Raw genomic sequence first — 17,426 nt, 5'->3', positions numbered from 1 at the left:
AAACTTTGCTTTTGCTTAAATCTCAAACAAAAACTAATTTTATAATGTGGGATTATAACTTTTCAGTTCCTTTAACCAACTCCCTTTCTCTCTCTCTAGGTATACATAAAGCAAAAATTAATTATTTATGCCACTTCTCAAGTTCATGGAATGAGATGATCATATGTGGCAGAGGATGGTTACTGTTGAGTTTTTTTAGACTATGTTTCACATCCACTGAGATTATATAGCAGTTTTATCTCTTGCTAATTATACTATAACATGCATAGCATTGATTTATTAATCTTCACTTGGCCCTTACTTAAAAAAGTGCCTGATTAATTGATTTTGGACAGGATTAGCTACATAATTTGGGAAGCCAAGTGAAAAATGAGAATGTGGGTCCTTTGTTAAAAAATATTAATAATTTTAATACAATGACAGCAAAGCATTAAAGCAAGCACAGTTCCTTATGAGGGCAAGGCCTTGTAAATCTGTTTAGGTCACAGTGCATAAAGTCAGCCTTGATTTGAAGTATTTGGCCTTCTTATTCAGAATTTAAATGAATAATAGTAATCTGTAGTATTTTCATTACTGTTTTACCAATAAATGTTATTTTTTTCTGGCATATGGACATATGCTCTTATTTAAAATTAAGAGTATTTTTACAGACTTGATGTTGCGATGTAAATATCTTTATTTTTTATAAGCTATGAATTTCTCTGAATATTTTAGAAAGAGAAAATACAAATATATAAAATCAGTAATATTATACCAGTATAACATTATAAAATATATAAAATATATAAAAATCTGTACAATATTATACCAGTATAATAACATTCCAAAAAGTAGACATACTTTAACAGCTGAGAGCTCAACTTTGAAAATAAAATGTATTTTAATAACTATTACCTTTATAATTATTCAAAGTATATATTTCCTTTTTTTGGGACATATATATATATATATATATATATATATATATATATATATATATAATTTTTTCAAACAGAAATTCTTGATCTTAACTCTGAAAGAAACCTATTGGTTGACTGGTTGAAGGAAAAAAATATTAGCAGCAATAAATAAGAAAAAAAAAGAAAGAAAAGGTTGTCTGAGGACCCACAAATTCTCCTCTCATCTAGCTTCTATTTATATCCATATGAACAGTTCTGTCAATTGCTCAAATGCTTTTAATATTTATCCCCATTTATTAACATGATGCTTTAATTCTTTTTATCCTAATGACAAAAAATTAACATACTTTTTGTGATATTTTCAGTTATTTTCTCCTCCTTTATTTTTATTAGGAGACTTTTACATAAAAAAAGATTACGTTTATCAATTCAAGTAATAACACTTAGCTTGCAACATTAAAATTATTTTTGAGAAAATAATTTAAAATACTGCAAAACAAAATATTATATTATAAAGTAAAAAACTAAAGAAAATTCTAATGATAACTACAAAATAATACTAGTGGCCTTAGAGTTCTACATATTAATTTACAGAGCATTGGCAACACAAGGCATGCAGCTATAGTTTTAATGCAAAGATATAAACTCAACCTTTCAGGTATCATTGCTCTGTAGGACGTTTGTAAAGGATGTTATAATCATTTTATGTATATATTCAAAAGAGTCCTGTGAGGGCTTTACTATTATATCTTACTTTATAGAAGATGATGCTCAGAGAAGTTCAACGATATTCTCCAACATCATGAGTTAGTACAAAAATGTCCTTAAAGATCTTGTGGGAGAGGATATTAGAATCAATGAGCAGAAGTGATATCATTGCAGTGGTTTACAATAAGATACTTGGAAAGTTGGAAGGAATACATGATTGGTTCACAAAGCATAGAATAAAATTACCACAGTCTATTCAGTGATTAATCCATGTTGCACCCATTCACACATTTATTCAAACATTCTTTCCTTTAATAAATGCAGACTGATGAAAACCACAACCAATGCAAATTGTTGTATTAGTCAACTAAAAGTAGTAAGTTGATTTCATGCTTGAGAATTTTGTCATTTTGAGGCTCAAAGGTGATGAAAATACTTCTGCTCTAACTGGAATTATGCCAAAGAGAGAGAATATTTGTTGAGGTGGAGGTTGTAGAAATCATGTTAAGAAGTGAGCAGCGGGTACCAAGTTTTATATAGAATAAAACTAAAAATCTTTAAAACATTTTCCCTCAGCCTTGGCTGCAACTTAGAATATAATATTGTTAATTTTTTAAATGTAATCATGGGACTTTCCTCTGAAGTTCTGCTTGAATTAGTCTACAGTGAGGTGTAGGTGAGGGTGTGTATATGTGTGTGTTCTCATGTATCCTTTGGTTTGAAAGAATTCTGAAGGATAAACCAGAAACTACTGAAAATAATACTCAAATGGGAAGAGTGAAAGAAGGAATAGGCCTGGGAATACGGGTGCACTAAGAAAACACTTTTAGTTTTGATTTTTGAAACATGTACATGTTTTATATTTTTCTAAAATAAAATTAAACATAAAATAAGGGGAAAAAAGAAATATTAAAAGTAACACTAAACAGAATCTAGTGAGCACAGCAACCTAACCATCACTAAGTAAACTACAGTCTAAGATCAAAAAAGAAATGCACTGACTTTGTAGCATACATAATAAACTCACTTAGCATGTTTATTTTGATCATGATGTTGGTATAGCAACTTTTAAACTCTGTTTTATTGCAAGATACAACAAAATAAGTGTAATTATGTTTTCTAGCAGCCAGACCTGTCATTAACAGCTGTATAAGCATGGAATAAAAAATAAGAAATAACCTTGTGGTGTTAGATATGAATTGAAGATATTAATGTAAAATTATGCTTAAATGTATTCCCTATATGTCTACCCACTAAAAACATCTAGAAACAGTATAACCATAGTAGACATGGGTACACATAGTAACCAGATCAGGTTTCTTATAACCACTAAGAGGAATCAGAACTCTTTACAAAATTAGCTGAGTTAGGAATAACTATTTTTGCCAGAAAGCAAGGAAGATCTCAGAGAAAGATAAAATGGGGACATCTTCATTTAGCTTGAAGGATATCCCTGAGGCAAATATGGGATCATTTGATCATACCATTAATGACAATAATAGATTATAATAAAATTAATTAATTCTCTGTGATAATCAAAATGAGGAGGAACAGAAAGGACATACACTTAATTTTAAAAGAATGTTTGCTAATAAATGTATAGAAAAAAAGAGAACTTTAAAAGTCACCATTTTTTAACTACCATTGTAATAATTGATGCGGGCAAGAATCGTCACTGACTGCTAAAACCATTAGGGTATTTTCACAGCCTTAAAACATCACTCTACATATGATTAAGAGGAAAACATAACTTTATAATGGAGAGCTCTGGTAGAAAACATTTTAAACAAATTATCAAACTTTGCACCACCAGCAATGGGACAAACATGATGTGTTTCCTGGTGTGATGCAATGGGAAGTACTATTAAATGTCATGGATTGAATGCAATGTCAGAACTGTTTTTCTAATGAGAAAAATCATCAGACACATAGGACATTTTATGAATTAATGACCTTAAACCTTCAAAATGTCAGTATTATAACAAAAATAAAGGAAAGAAGGAAGGAAGGAAGGAAGGAAGGAAGGAAGGAAGGAAGGAAGGAAGGAAGGAAGGAAGGAAGGAAGGAAGGAAGGAAGGAAGGAAGGAAGGGAGGAGAGGAAAACAGCCCAGAGACTGTTGTAAAGTGAAGATAATTAATGACATATCACAACCCAATGTAATGTATGCTTCTTGATTATCTTCCTAGAAAAGGAAATTAAAATATGTGACTGTGTGTGTGTATGAAAAGTTGGGGATAAACTAATTAGAACATAAACTACATGACAGACTATATTATTTTATCAGTGTTAAAATCTTAGATATAAAATATTTATTGCTGCTAAACTTAGATATAATAATTGTATTAAGGTATATAAAAAATGTCCTAGTCTTAGACATTTGTGAAAATATTTACAACAGAAAATATAAAAACTTATCTCTGTGTGTGTGTGTGTGTATGTGTTTAGAGATGGGGAAAGACAGAAAGAGTGAGAGAAAAAATGTGTCAAAAATTTAAAATTGTTGATTTGAACAAAAGTTATACAAGTATTAATTGAACTATTTCAGTTTTCTTTTATAAGTATGAATATATTCACACAAAAAAAGTTTGGAAAAATCATATATAAAATAAACTAATAATGTGTGATTATAAAAGACATAGTTTCTACAGAAATATTTAATTCATCAAAAATAAAATTTAAAGACAAATGACCTGGAAAGCATTTGCTAAGTGAAATAAGCCAGTCAGAGAAAGATATGTATCTCTTGATCTCACACATATGTGAAATCTAAAGAACATAATAAATTTTCTGACTAAAATAGAAGCTTGAAACAAACTAAAGAATCTCAGAGGAATGGTGGGGAGGTGCTGGTGAGTGGGAAGAGATTAACCAAAAAATTTATATGCATATATGCAAAACCCATGGACACAAACAAATAGTGTAGTAAAGGGTGAAGGCCTGGGGCAGTGGGTGGGGCAGGCTAGAAGGGAAAAAGGAGGATATCTATGATACTTTCAACAATAAAGATACATTTTTTAAAAATAGATAAAGATGAATGAAAACCAAAGGGTGAAAGCAAAAGTGAATTAAATATATTTAAAGAACCTAACTACTCAATGTGAAATGATAAATATCCTAAAACAAAATTGGCCTAAGGAAATTATAAATATTTTTTCAAATCACAATGTAGTTTCTCATTTAATATTAAAAATTTCACTTTACCAGCAACAATAGTAACCAACAGTTAACACCATTATAATACAGTGGTGCCTCACACAACGAACTTAATTCGTTCCAGGAGCAAGTTTGTTATGCGAAAAGTTCGTTATGTGAAACGTGTTTCCCATAACAATACATGTTAAAAAAATAATTCGTTCTGTAGCATAAAATATGCTAAGATGACATGAAAAAAGATAAATTTTTTGTTATTATTTTTATTTAGATACATCATGATATAAAAAAAAATATTGAGTTTAACTTAAAAGGACGACTGCCGTGATGCGTGCGTGATTTAATTCGTAATGAAGAACGATTGCTGCGATACGTGCTTAAGTTAAGCGCAGTGACTAACGACTGCCTGCAGTGCCTGTGCGGAAGGATGCAATACATTGGCAGCGATCGTGGAAGCTCGGGCGACTTCGTTGTGTGAATCATGAAATGAAGTTCGTTGTGTGCAGCGTTCGCTATGCAAGGCGTTCTTTATGCGAGGCACCACTGTACATGTCACTAAAGAAGCTCAGTAAAATTGTTATTCATTCTGGAAGAAAACTTGTCAAATACCTGTCAAAAGTTTTTTGGCAAAGCAGCTGTAGGGCAGTCTCAGTTCTTAAACTAAACCTTCAAAAAAAAAAAAAAAAGTCTGAATTCAACAAGCTAGTCATTCAATAAAATTATTTCCTAGTAATTTGGCCTGCTCCCTTTCACATTACTGAAAGATTATTTATTAAAATAAGAATAATACCTAAATAAATGATAACTCTCATTTTTAATATTATCTATTATAAGACACTAGAGGCCTGGTGCACAAATTCATGAATGGTTGGGGTCCCTTGGCCTGCCTGGTGCTCAGGGCCAATCAGGGCTGGCCGGCCAGGGGGAGGAATAGCGGGAGGTTGACCACCATGGGAGGTTGGCTGTAGTAGCAGTAGCACACTGATTACCAGGGGGCAGCTTCTATTTTGAGCATCTGCCCCCTGGTGGTCAGTGTGCATCAGAGCTACAAGCTGATCATCTGGTAATCCAGTAGTAATCGTATTTAGGCTTTTATATATACATATACATATACATATACATATACATATACATATACATGTAGGTATGTGTGTGTGTGTGTATATATATATATATATATATATATATATATATATATATATATATAGACTAGAGGCCAGGTGCATGAAATTTGTGCATGGGGGGGGGGGGGTTCCCTTCAGCCTATCCTGCACCCTCAGATTCCTGAATTGATTCAATTCCTGGGATCAGGCCTAAACTGGCAGTTGGACATCTCTCTCACAATCTGGGACCACTGGCTCCTAACTGCTCACCTGACTGCCTGTCTGATCACTTTTTTTTTTTAAATATATTTTATTGATTTTTTACAGAGAGGAAGGGAGAGAGATAGAGCTTTAGAAACGTCGATGAGAGAGAAACATCAACCTACCAAGGATGTGCCCGCAATCAATGTACATGACCTTGACTGGAATCGAACCTGGGACCCTTCAGTCCACAGAGCAATGCTCTACCACTGAGCCAAACCAGTTTCGGCTGTCTGATTACTCTTAACTGCCACCACTGCCAGTCTGATCACCTCTAATTGCCCCCTCTGCCAGTCTGGTTGCTCCCAACTGCCCCCCTGCTGTCCTGTTTTCCCCCAACTGCCCCCCCCCCTACTGGCCTGATCACCCCACATAGCTTGCTGTTCAGTTGTTTGGTCGTCCTTCACTAACCCCCCTGCTAGCTTTGTCATACCACACAGCCTGTGTTCAGTCATCCATCTAGTTGTTTCTGTCATGATGGCCCCTGGCTTTTTATATATTAGGATAATATTATAAGGAACATATAATTCATGCTACCTTGGGATTATTTATAGTGAACATTTATTGAGTATTAATTTGTAACAGATCCTCCAGAGGTGTGCTTATAGTTACATGAGAACACTGATATTTTTACCACATTGTGAAGTATAGTTATGTTCTCCATTTTATAGATAAGAAAACATAAATTCATTCATCTGGTGAGCCCAAACATAGACATACATCAAAATGTCTTTGACAATGTCTACCTGATTTTCATATCATTTTTATAAGATTGATTTTGGTTTTTGTTTGTTTGTTTTGTTTTTATACTTGGGATATAATTAACATATAGTTTTATATTTATTTCAGGTATACAACATATTGACCCAATATCTGTATGCATTAAGAAATGACCACCACAATGTCTATCACATATCCATCATCACACATAATTAATAATACTATGTTACATATTTAAAAAGTGCTAGACAGTTGGTTTTATTCCATACTTTTGAATTCTGATATATTGTGAATTTGTGAAGATAAATTTATCAGACAGAGTCTTGAACTACTTTTGACATCAAACTCTGTAAAGAAGACATAAGCATTATCCAGGTGTTTGGCAAAATTATCTAAAATGTAGGAGAGTTTCACATCATTAAAGACTACAGAGAACAAAAGTATTGCCAGGGTTCTCCCAGGTTCTGTGTTTCTCCCCTCCTCTGCCACTGAGGAGGGGAGCCATGGCAGTGGGCAGCAAAGAGCTCCCAGGTCAGTGCTGTGAGTTTCAGCTTTAAAGCCTTGCCAGGAATTCAGGTTGAGTTTTGTCCTCTGATGATATTAACTATGCATCTATTTTATAATCCCATTTTTAAAATCAGCCTAGAACTATCAGGGCATCCATTTTTTATTTTATTTATTCATTTATTCATTTATTTATTTTACTGCTATTAACAAATTCTACCCAGGACTAAATTCTGGTTCCCAGATCTTACCTCAGAGGCAGAAACTCACAGGCAGCCCAAAGAAATTTCAGATGCAGATCCCAATTTTTGTTGACTATGTTTTTAAAGCTATTATTGTCTCACATCACTCAATATTGTTATTTGCCCCTTGGTCTGGCATTCTGGCATCACAAGGAGCATTTTATTGTTGATCTTATTACTGCAAGTAAACAACCAAGTATGGATTCCCAATTATATGCCAGCTACTGAGATGGTTTCAGGAGAGAATATAAAATGATACACTCCCAAGACATTACAGTAGTTTATCCTGGATAGTCTCAAATTTGGGATTATAGTCTGTGTATTTAAGTTATATTTACTCACTTTTCCTACTATATAGAACATCTTTCTTTTTACAAATTCAGTACATATTAGCTTTTAAAAAACATGGCTCTTACATCATCCCATGCACTGAAAGGTCACTGGTTTGATTTCCTGTCAGAACACATGCTCACGTTGCAGTTTGGCCCCCAGTTGGGGTGCATACTGGAGACAACTGAGTGATGTTTCTTATATCAACATTGCTCTCTCTTTTTCCCCTCTCCTAAACTCTCTCTAAAAACAAAACAAACAAACAACAAACAAACAAACAAACAAAAAACAGTACACCGGGATGCACTGAACATAAATACTTCTCAGAAGTTATCTAACCTAAGAGTTTCCAACAATAACCTGAGGAATATAGGAGTTTAATCATACAGAAATACATTTACTTAAATGTAGATCAGTTTACTTTAAGATAAATTTTGCTTCTTAAAGTTTTACTTATGGAAAAATATACATTAACATTTTTTACTGGTGCTTTTTCATGCATTAATAAAAACTTCAGACTTACCTTTCTTTATACAGGTTCTGCGGTTCAGGTGTACAATGGTTTATGATGTAAGATAATTTTCTTCTGGTAGTTTGTAAATATTGTATTTCTATTTGCATAGTGTTTTATTCTTTCTCTCCCCCCCCCTCTCCCCCCTTAGGAGCTTACAATTATACTTGGGAAGATCAATGTGCCATTGTTTGGAGAATCAGAATCCAATCCCTCACACACATTTTAGATTAGTTCAAAGGAATAGAAAAACCTCTATTGTACTTCCAGAATTCTAGAACTTACAATAGTTTCCCCATTAGGGGCCACTGGTTCTTCCTTTCAGTGGACTCTGATTTGTCTGAGAATATTCAGAAATCTTCCTAGAGTTTCTTTACAAATCCCACTTAATGTAGGGAATTATTCATAGTTTTTCAGAATCCTCAACCCACAATGTAGAAACCAATAACAAAAGAAGACCAAATCCTAAACACAGTAAATATGCTAAAACAAAATCAACCAAACAAACAATAAACAGAAACAAAAAGGTAATCAAATTCATAGCCTGTATCACATTATGTTTTGGCAAAGGCGATCTTAATTGTGTGTGGGACTCCCACATGTCTCTCCTTAAGACAATGGGGAGAATGAAATATTTTAAACTCTTTATTGACTAATAAAGATTATCATCCCTTAGGGTATGCTATAGTTCAAGGGTGATTGTCTTTGGTGCATAACATAAGATAATTTTGTTCATCCTTGTATTTTATTTATATTTGCTTGCTTTCTTTATTCTTTTCTTTTCTTTGGTCCATTTAACTCATGTTCAACTGTGTAACATAATTTCATGCTCTATTTCTTTTGTTTTAGTTTACAAAAAATGAGTAACTTTGTGAAATAAAAACATTATAACTACAGATTCCTAGGGGAAAAATTGAGTTGGGGTGAAGTCCTTGGGTAGGGGTCTGCTCCTTGCTTTGCAGAGAAATTTCTTTAGTGTATCTGGTTCCAACTGGCAATATACTTTCAGTGTCGTATGTACATTTGTGTCCTCTGTAGAAAAATAGTTCATATCATTACCTGGCACTGCTGCAGAAATCAAATTGTTTATACCTAGTAAACATACTGACATGCGGGCTACATGATTAATTTTTAAATGTTCTAGATTCTCTCATAAGAATCTGCCAGGAAAACTTCTTAGTCAATACAATAATCATGGCTCTTCTTTCTAATAAAAAATATTTAGGAAACCTTTACTCTTTCTTGACATGGTATGGATAGGCAAAAGAGGAAGTATATATTTCACATGCTGTTGTGACCCGTTAGCTCAATAACTTTGCCATATATTAGGCATGCGGTTTGCTTGTTAAAATTAGAAAATAAACACATTTGTTCATTTTCTATACTACTTTTGTTCATAGACTAGAGGCCTGTTGCATGCTATTTGTGCAAGAATAGGCCTTCCTTCCCCTGGCTTCACTCCCAGCTGTCTGGGAGCCAGCACACCCCCACTCCCAGCCCGCTTGGGAGCCAGTAAGTCCTCTCTTCTGTCTAGAGCACTGTTCCTGTAGCTCCCTCCACTGCCCCCCTTCCCCTCATGGCAGGAGTCCTGCTCCATGCCTGCATATGCAAATTACCTCCATCTTTGTTGGGTTAATTTGCATGCTCACTCTGATTGGCTGTGGGTGTAGTGGAGCAATGGTTAATTTGCATGTTTCTCTTTTATTAGGTAAGATAATGTTTATAACCTAAAGGAAGTGATGTTTGGTTGATTTAGTCTCTTTTATTTTTTAAATGTAAGATACTCTTTACCACTTTAATTCATGGTATATTTTACTGGATTTAAGACTTTCTACACAGAGCTAGAGAAAAGTGAATCCTGTCATATAGCCTAGACTGGGAGGGGGCAGGGTAAGTGAAGTGAGGGGCATAGAAAGTATACAAGGAACTATCCCAAGAGAAATGATAAGGGGGTGGAAATCCTACCTCAGACCCTTTCAGCTAAAACTCTGGGTAGAGAGCCAGTAAGCACCCCTAGAGAAATCTCTAAACTCCAGGGATTCATTTAACATGATGTTTCACAGTGGATTGATTTTAGGGAAAGTTTGCACAGGACTGGGAATAATTATAAGAATAATGATTGGTTTGGAGAAAAGAATACATCACCAAACATATTGAGTAATAGATTCTATGAGTAACTTCCCTGTTTAGGCTATCTTCCAGCCAGTGTCAGAATGATTACTTTCTTTGTGGTACCTAAACTGTATATGAGCAACTATTCATTTACTTGGAGTAGCATTAAATCCTCTTTCCTACAAGCTGTAAAAGCTTCATTTTCCCATCTTGCCAACTTTTAGCCTGCCCACCAACTATGCAATCAGAAATAGTAAAAAATGTGAGGCTAACAAATTGCTGAACTATTCTATCAAACAGTATGTCAAAGTCTAGGTCTTTTCTGCCTTTTAAGAAGAGTTACTACTTTTCTTGTGAGTGCTGATAATCTATAGGTCACAGAGATGCAGTTATACCACTCTCGATGCCCTCCATTCACCACTACCTTAAGAGATACACTGATATTTATGAACATATAAAATCATGTGTGATGTATTTATCTAACCAGGTAAGTTCTGTTATAACATGAACACAATTATCATCCATGAATCTTTTTCTAAGAATTTTCCAGAACATAAGCATTCTCTGACACACCTGCCAAGGGCAAGTAAGTAGTTGAAATTATCCCAATCCTATATAATAAAAGACTAATATGCTAAGTGTCCATTTGTCTGGTGACTGGTCAACTGTTCAACCAATCAAAGTGTAATATGCTAATGATATGCTAAGGCTGCTCAACATTCTCTATGAGGTGCATGAACCACCAGGGGCAGACAGTCAAGTGGTAGGTTAGTTTGCTGCTGAGGTTTGGCTGATCAGGAGTGAGTGAGATGGGCCAGATATACCCTGGAGTCCTCCACAGCCCTCCCCAGCTGGCAATCATCGGGGCTGGGCTAGATGGGGCTGGACATGCCCTGGAGCTCTCCTGTGGGTGGTCCCAGCCTAGCCCCAATCTTGCACTAGTGGGGTCCCTCAGCCTGGCTTGTTCCCTCTCACAATCTGGGACCCCTTGGGGGATGTCGGAGAACCAGTTTCAGCCAGATCCCACAGGCCACTCCCATCAGGAGGGCACCAGACACAGGGTTCATGGCTGTCAAGCTCAGCTGCTGCAATGGCACAGTCTTTTCCGTTTTCGACCGAGTGGGCATGAGCCTGCAGGAGATGCAGTGGAGCCAGAATAAGGGGGAGTGGCAGGTAGGAGCTGCAGGTGGCATTGGACTACAGGTTTCGGCCCGATCTCCACAGGCGACCGAGAAGAACCCCACCTGCGTAAAGATTTGTGCATTGGGCCTCTAGTATATTCAGGTTTGATAAGAAAGTGATAATGTATTAATAAGTGGTAATATAAATCAAAATTAAACCATGATAAGAATGTTGAAAATGTTTCCTTTACAAGGAAATGAGAAAAGATGGAAAAGAGTGGATTATTTACCTCTTGACATTTTATAATTTTTAATTTACATTTCTTGATAGAAAAAAAATGATGATTTATACTCCAGTATATATATTTGTGTGTGTGCATATTTATATTTATATTTATATTTATATTTATATTTATATTTATATTTATATTTATAAACACATATATATTCCTATATATAATATTTTATATGCACAAATTATACCTGTAATACACAATACTCAAAATAGTAATACTGTAATAGTGTCAGTGGTGGTCAAGGGGGCTTCCGGCCAGAGACAGTACTCTGCACCCCTAGTTCTTGTCTTGTACCCCTAGTTCTTGTCTTGCTTGTGGGAATAAATTCAAGCAAGAGAGAACAAATGGCAGCACAAGCAGGCAAGGACTTTTTGTTGAAAAAAAATACTCGGTTAGGACCTGAGTGAGTGGCTCAGCTGGCTGAGAGAGTACTGATTGCCCATATTTGGGAGTTTAGAGGATTTATATCCCCAGGCTAGAATGCCCCTCGGCAAGAAGTAAGTCACCCCCTCCCTCGTGTCTCAAAAAAAATGTGTCTTTACACAAGACTCCTTCATTTCAGTGTTGTGCCCCCGTTTAAACCACATCCTGGAGGGACTCTGATCGCTCCTGCTCACAAAGGGACCTGCCAACTTCACTGCCTATTTTCAGTTTGCCATGACTCATACACACTCCCTCCAAGCCCCAACTGCCTTTCCCAGCTCATATGTATCCAGCTGCCTTGTCTAACAATAGTAATAGTATAAGCACAATAGCTCTATTTTCACAGAAACTTTCAATTCAGGAAAACATTCTGATAACACAGCAATCGTACTGCTTTCCCAAGGAAACACCAAATGCCAGATGATGCGGGTGCTGCTGGAGGCCCTGGATTAGGAGGCTGCAGCAGCTTCTGGGGAGGACATGCAGGGGCATCTGGGTTAGGTAGGGCTGAGGTCTGGGTACAGCTGATGCTGCAGAGCTCTCAGAGACAAGGCTGGGGACAAGAATTAGATCCTTGCCACCAAGCTGGGCCACCTAGTCAAGGATGAAAAGATTAAGTCCCTGGAGTAGACTGTCTCTTCTCTCTGCCCATCAAGAAATCTGAGATTATTGACTTTTTACTTGGGAACATCCCTCAAGGTGGAGGTTTTGAAGATTATGAACATGCAAAAGCACGCCCACGCTGGCCAGAGAACCTGGTTCAAGGCCTTTGTCACCATTGCAGACTACAATGGACATGTTGGTCTGAGTGTTAAGTGTTCAAAGGGAGTAGCCACTGCTATCCATGGGGCCATCATTCTGGCCATTGTCCCTGTGCATGAGGCTACTGGGGAAACATCAGCAAGCCCCACACCATCCCTTACAAGGTGAACAGCCACTGTGGCTCAGTGTCCATGCACCCAATACCCATCCCAACCCCATCCCCATCCCCAAGGGCCCTGGCATTATCTCAGCCCTTGCACCCAACAAGCTGCTGCTGACGGCTGGTATCACTGCTGATGGCTGGTATCACTGCTGACGGCTGGTATCACTGCTGATGGCTGGTAAAGACGACTGCCACACCTCGGCCGGGGGTGGCACTGCCACTCTGGGCAACTTCACCAAGGCCACCTTTGATGCCATCTCTAAGATCGACAACTATCTCTGGAAAGTGGCTGCATTCATCAAGTCTCTATCAGTAGTTCACTGTCCATCTTGTGAAGACCCACAGGAGAGTTTCTCTGCACAAGACCCAAGTTCCAGCTGTGACCACCACATAAATTTATGCAAGAAGAATAAAGTGAGTTAAGCCTGTATTTAAAAAAACAACAACAACAAAAAAAAACAAAACAAAAAACACACAAACAAACAAAAAACAGTAATTGGCCCTGGCCAGTGTAACTAAATGGTAACAAAAGATCACTGGTTTGATTTCTGGTGAAGGGCATGTACTTGAGTTATAGGTTCATTTCCCAGTCTGGTCTGGGAGCATGTGGGAAAAACACATCAATGTATCTCTCTCACATCAACATTTCTCCTCTCTTTTCCTTCCTCTCACTCATTCTAAAAATTAATGGAAAAAATATTAGGTGAGGATTAAAAAAGAAAAAGGGTATATAAAACAACAACAACAATAGTAATAGCTAACATTTATTAAAAACTTATTTACATAAAATACATAGTTCTAAGTGGTTCTATGTGTTAGCTAATTAATTATTACTATGTTCCCATACAGTAGGTACTATATTATCCCCATTTTATAGATAAATAAGTTGTGATGCAGAAAAGATGTAAAAAATGTGCAAAGTAATTCCTCAAATTGAGCAGTTCAATATTGTACACATTTTGTTAGCTGTATTATTACTTATCCTTAGACTTAATGAGTTATAGATCAGGGTGTAAAATAAAGTAGATTGATTTTATGAACACAGTATATTTCTGAAATATATTTTAAATCAGACCATTCTAAGATTAAACCCTAAATAGGCATTATCTGATATATTCATCTTGGAACTTGGCCCTGAAGTTTTACAAAGTCAAATAATACATTTGGTAAAAAGTAAACTATAGGTTTAGTCGGAAGTTTTTATTTAATTAATTAATTAATTTATTTATTTTAAATATATTTTATTGATTTTTTGCAGAGAGGAAGGGAAAGAGATAGAGAGCTAGAAACATCGATGAGAGAGAAACATCGACTAGCTGCCTCCTGCACATCCCCTACCAGGGATGTACCTGCAACCAACGTACATGCCCTTGACCGGAATCAAACCTGGGACCTTTCAGTCTGCAGGCCGTCACTCTATCCACTGAGCAAACCAGTTTCAGCAGTGGGCAGTTTTAAGTATGTGAAGCAGAGAAAGCTGGCATGAAAAAATGTTTCTTCAAATGATTGAACCTATTCATAGAGTTAGAAAAAAATCTTCCTTTATGTTAAATATAAAATAAACTCTGTGCCAGAGAAATATTATGTTATAAGCAAAAAGTAAACTCTAACTGTGGCCACACTGTCCAGCGTATTCTCACTGCCGCCTCCACCACTGCCACCAAGTGGTTCCCGAGCACTGAAGATGGTTGTATATGTAGGATCCACACCTGAATCCAAGGACTTAGACTAAAAAAAGTTAAAGTATCTCATTAAAAATTATTTACATTGGGTATTTGTTGAAATAATATTTTTGTCTATATGGATTGAGTAAAAATATACAATCAAGTATGACTTTCATTTTACTTAAATGTGACACAGAAAATTTTAAATTAGATGTGGGCCTCTCAAACTCTAAAGTATGTAGATGGTGCAAATGTTCCATCTTGCTTTCTGTGTACTATAATGTTAGTCTCTACAGATAGTGTTATAAAATTTTATGTGTAAGAGTCCCGAGATAGGAAGATTTTGGAAGAGCATATGTGCAATATACTATCATATAGTAAGTAACTTTAAAAATGGAAATTAAAAGCCTACTATGTAGACTAACATATGGGTTTTTCAAACTCATACTGTGAAAGACTTTCTGTAAAGAAATACAAAAGTGCTTACTAAAATAAAATAAAAAAAGAAACAGTGGCATATTTCAACTGCTGTGCTGCAAGAATTTTTAAAACACTCTGTGGACTACCTCTGAAAAAAACCGCTCACATTACAGTGTGTCTGTTGAAATTTAGGATTCATTTCCAGGTGGCCATTTCCCTAATTATCAAAAGGAAAGAATAGTCAGGAGCCATAGAAAGCCAGAAGTCTCCACGTTCTGTTTACACATGAACTTCCACTCTGCTGCCCACAGCTAATCTACAAAATAGACCTTCCTTGCAGACTCCATGGCCCTATCCCAGAACTAGTTCCATTTTACCTTCTCCCACATGTTCTCTGTAACTAATTAAATTCTTTCAAAATGGTGGCTTACATTTTTCTCCGCCCTACTTGATGTATAAAAACACTTTTAAAACTCCAGGAAAAATATAAACAGCACGCTGCCTTCCCTATTGACTGGTGGTTTAGACTGCATTTTATTGGGCCACTGTTAGCAAATCAATCAATCAATCAATGGATAAATAAATAAATAAATAAATAGTGGCTATTGATTTATTTGCTAACAGTGGGTGGCCCAATAAAATCTTTCTTTCAAATAGACTTTCAGCCGTGGAAGTTAAAGGGTTTTGCTTTAATAGCAGGCAGGATGTGATCAAGGTAGTCACTCAGGAATCAAGACTGATGGAGTCACTGTCATGATGATAAAAAATAAGGAGAGGAAGCAATAGAAAACGAAATTCAGAAAGACAAAACAGGAAATGTTTATTTGATAATTTTATATATGCAAGAAGCAGCTCAGGGAATGAAATGGTGTCTGCTTTTCCACTATCTTCTCCATGTTTGTGTTTAAAGGATCCTGGTTTCAATCTTTTCAAAGACATTAAAGACTGTGTATCCATATCACATTAAAGACAATTGTATTTTCACCAAGGTATACCATGAGGAATAATGGGGACACATTATATACCTACAGATAGGAACTTGTGTTGGCTTGTGAACACTACAGTGGTCAAAGTGATGAAATTTCAGGGGGAAAAAAGCAAGGAGAGGCATAGCAAAGAACAGAAGTGCAGTTTGGCTGCATACCTGGGTCCTTTCTCTGTGATGTAGAAAAGATACTAGCAGGCCCCTGGGCCCTTGCTGGCATTTTGTTTTCCAGAGTACTGTCCTGCTGAGCTGATGAGGTGAAAAGTGACCTTGCTCATTTAGTGATGGTGCAATAAGCCAAAAAGCTGCCTGCCTGCGTTGCTTAGAGATTAGATTATGCAACACCTAACAGATGCTCTGAGGGTTTTTGAAATAGCAAATCTAGTTTCAAAACTGCATATATTTCTCATCTAAAATGCTGAAGGAGTAACACTGCTCCTGTTCATTTCACACAAGTTCACCTATGGTTTCTTCACTATATTATGTCCCAAACCAGTTATCTATTATACAAATGACGTGATTTGCCATTCGAATCAGTAATTATGAGCTATGAAGAGCCCTCAAGTGTTCAATTTCATTTGAAGATATATCTTGCACTCTGATCCTTCTATAAGAAAATGCTTTTGTTAAATGGCATTAATGTTAAACCTTTTAAGGTTAGGCTTGCAAACACAGGCCTCAAGGAATTTTTTTTTTTCTTGCACCAAGGAGTGTTTCTTTGGTTATGGCCTTGAAGCCAGTATAGATCCAACATTTATGTGTCTGTGAGCTTGTGTTGGCTTGGGGAGTGGGGTAGGGGAGGAGAAAGTTTAGATTAGCTGCAAGTGAGAACAGCATACTTTTTGATGAATTCAACCTTGAAAAGAATACAGTAAAATAGTCAAGGTTAGCATAAAACAAACACAATTTTTGCATGGCCATAAACTAATAAAGCAACATGAAGACAATCCCAACAAGATTTCTCTCCTTGGTCAATAGCGAAAGGAGTAACTTTTTTTTTTTTTTTTTTTTTTTTTTTTCATTCAAGGGCAATTCGATTAAGTAGGATGGC

At 36.0% G+C, this 17,426-nt stretch overlaps 1 pseudogene; it reads left to right on the top strand.

The window, feature by feature from the left end:
• Window positions 1–11,606: 11,606 nt before the first annotated feature.
• Window positions 11,607–13,700, top strand: LOC118722961 (annotated as a pseudogene).
• The last annotated feature ends 3,726 nt before the right edge of the window (window positions 13,701–17,426 follow it).

The sequence above is a fragment of the Pipistrellus kuhlii genome, unplaced genomic scaffold (assembly GCF_014108245.1).
Source record: "Pipistrellus kuhlii isolate mPipKuh1 unplaced genomic scaffold, mPipKuh1.p scaffold_m20_p_2, whole genome shotgun sequence".
Taxonomy (NCBI): Eukaryota; Metazoa; Chordata; class Mammalia; order Chiroptera; family Vespertilionidae; genus Pipistrellus; species Pipistrellus kuhlii.
This window is presented reverse-complemented; position numbering and strand designations above follow the sequence as displayed.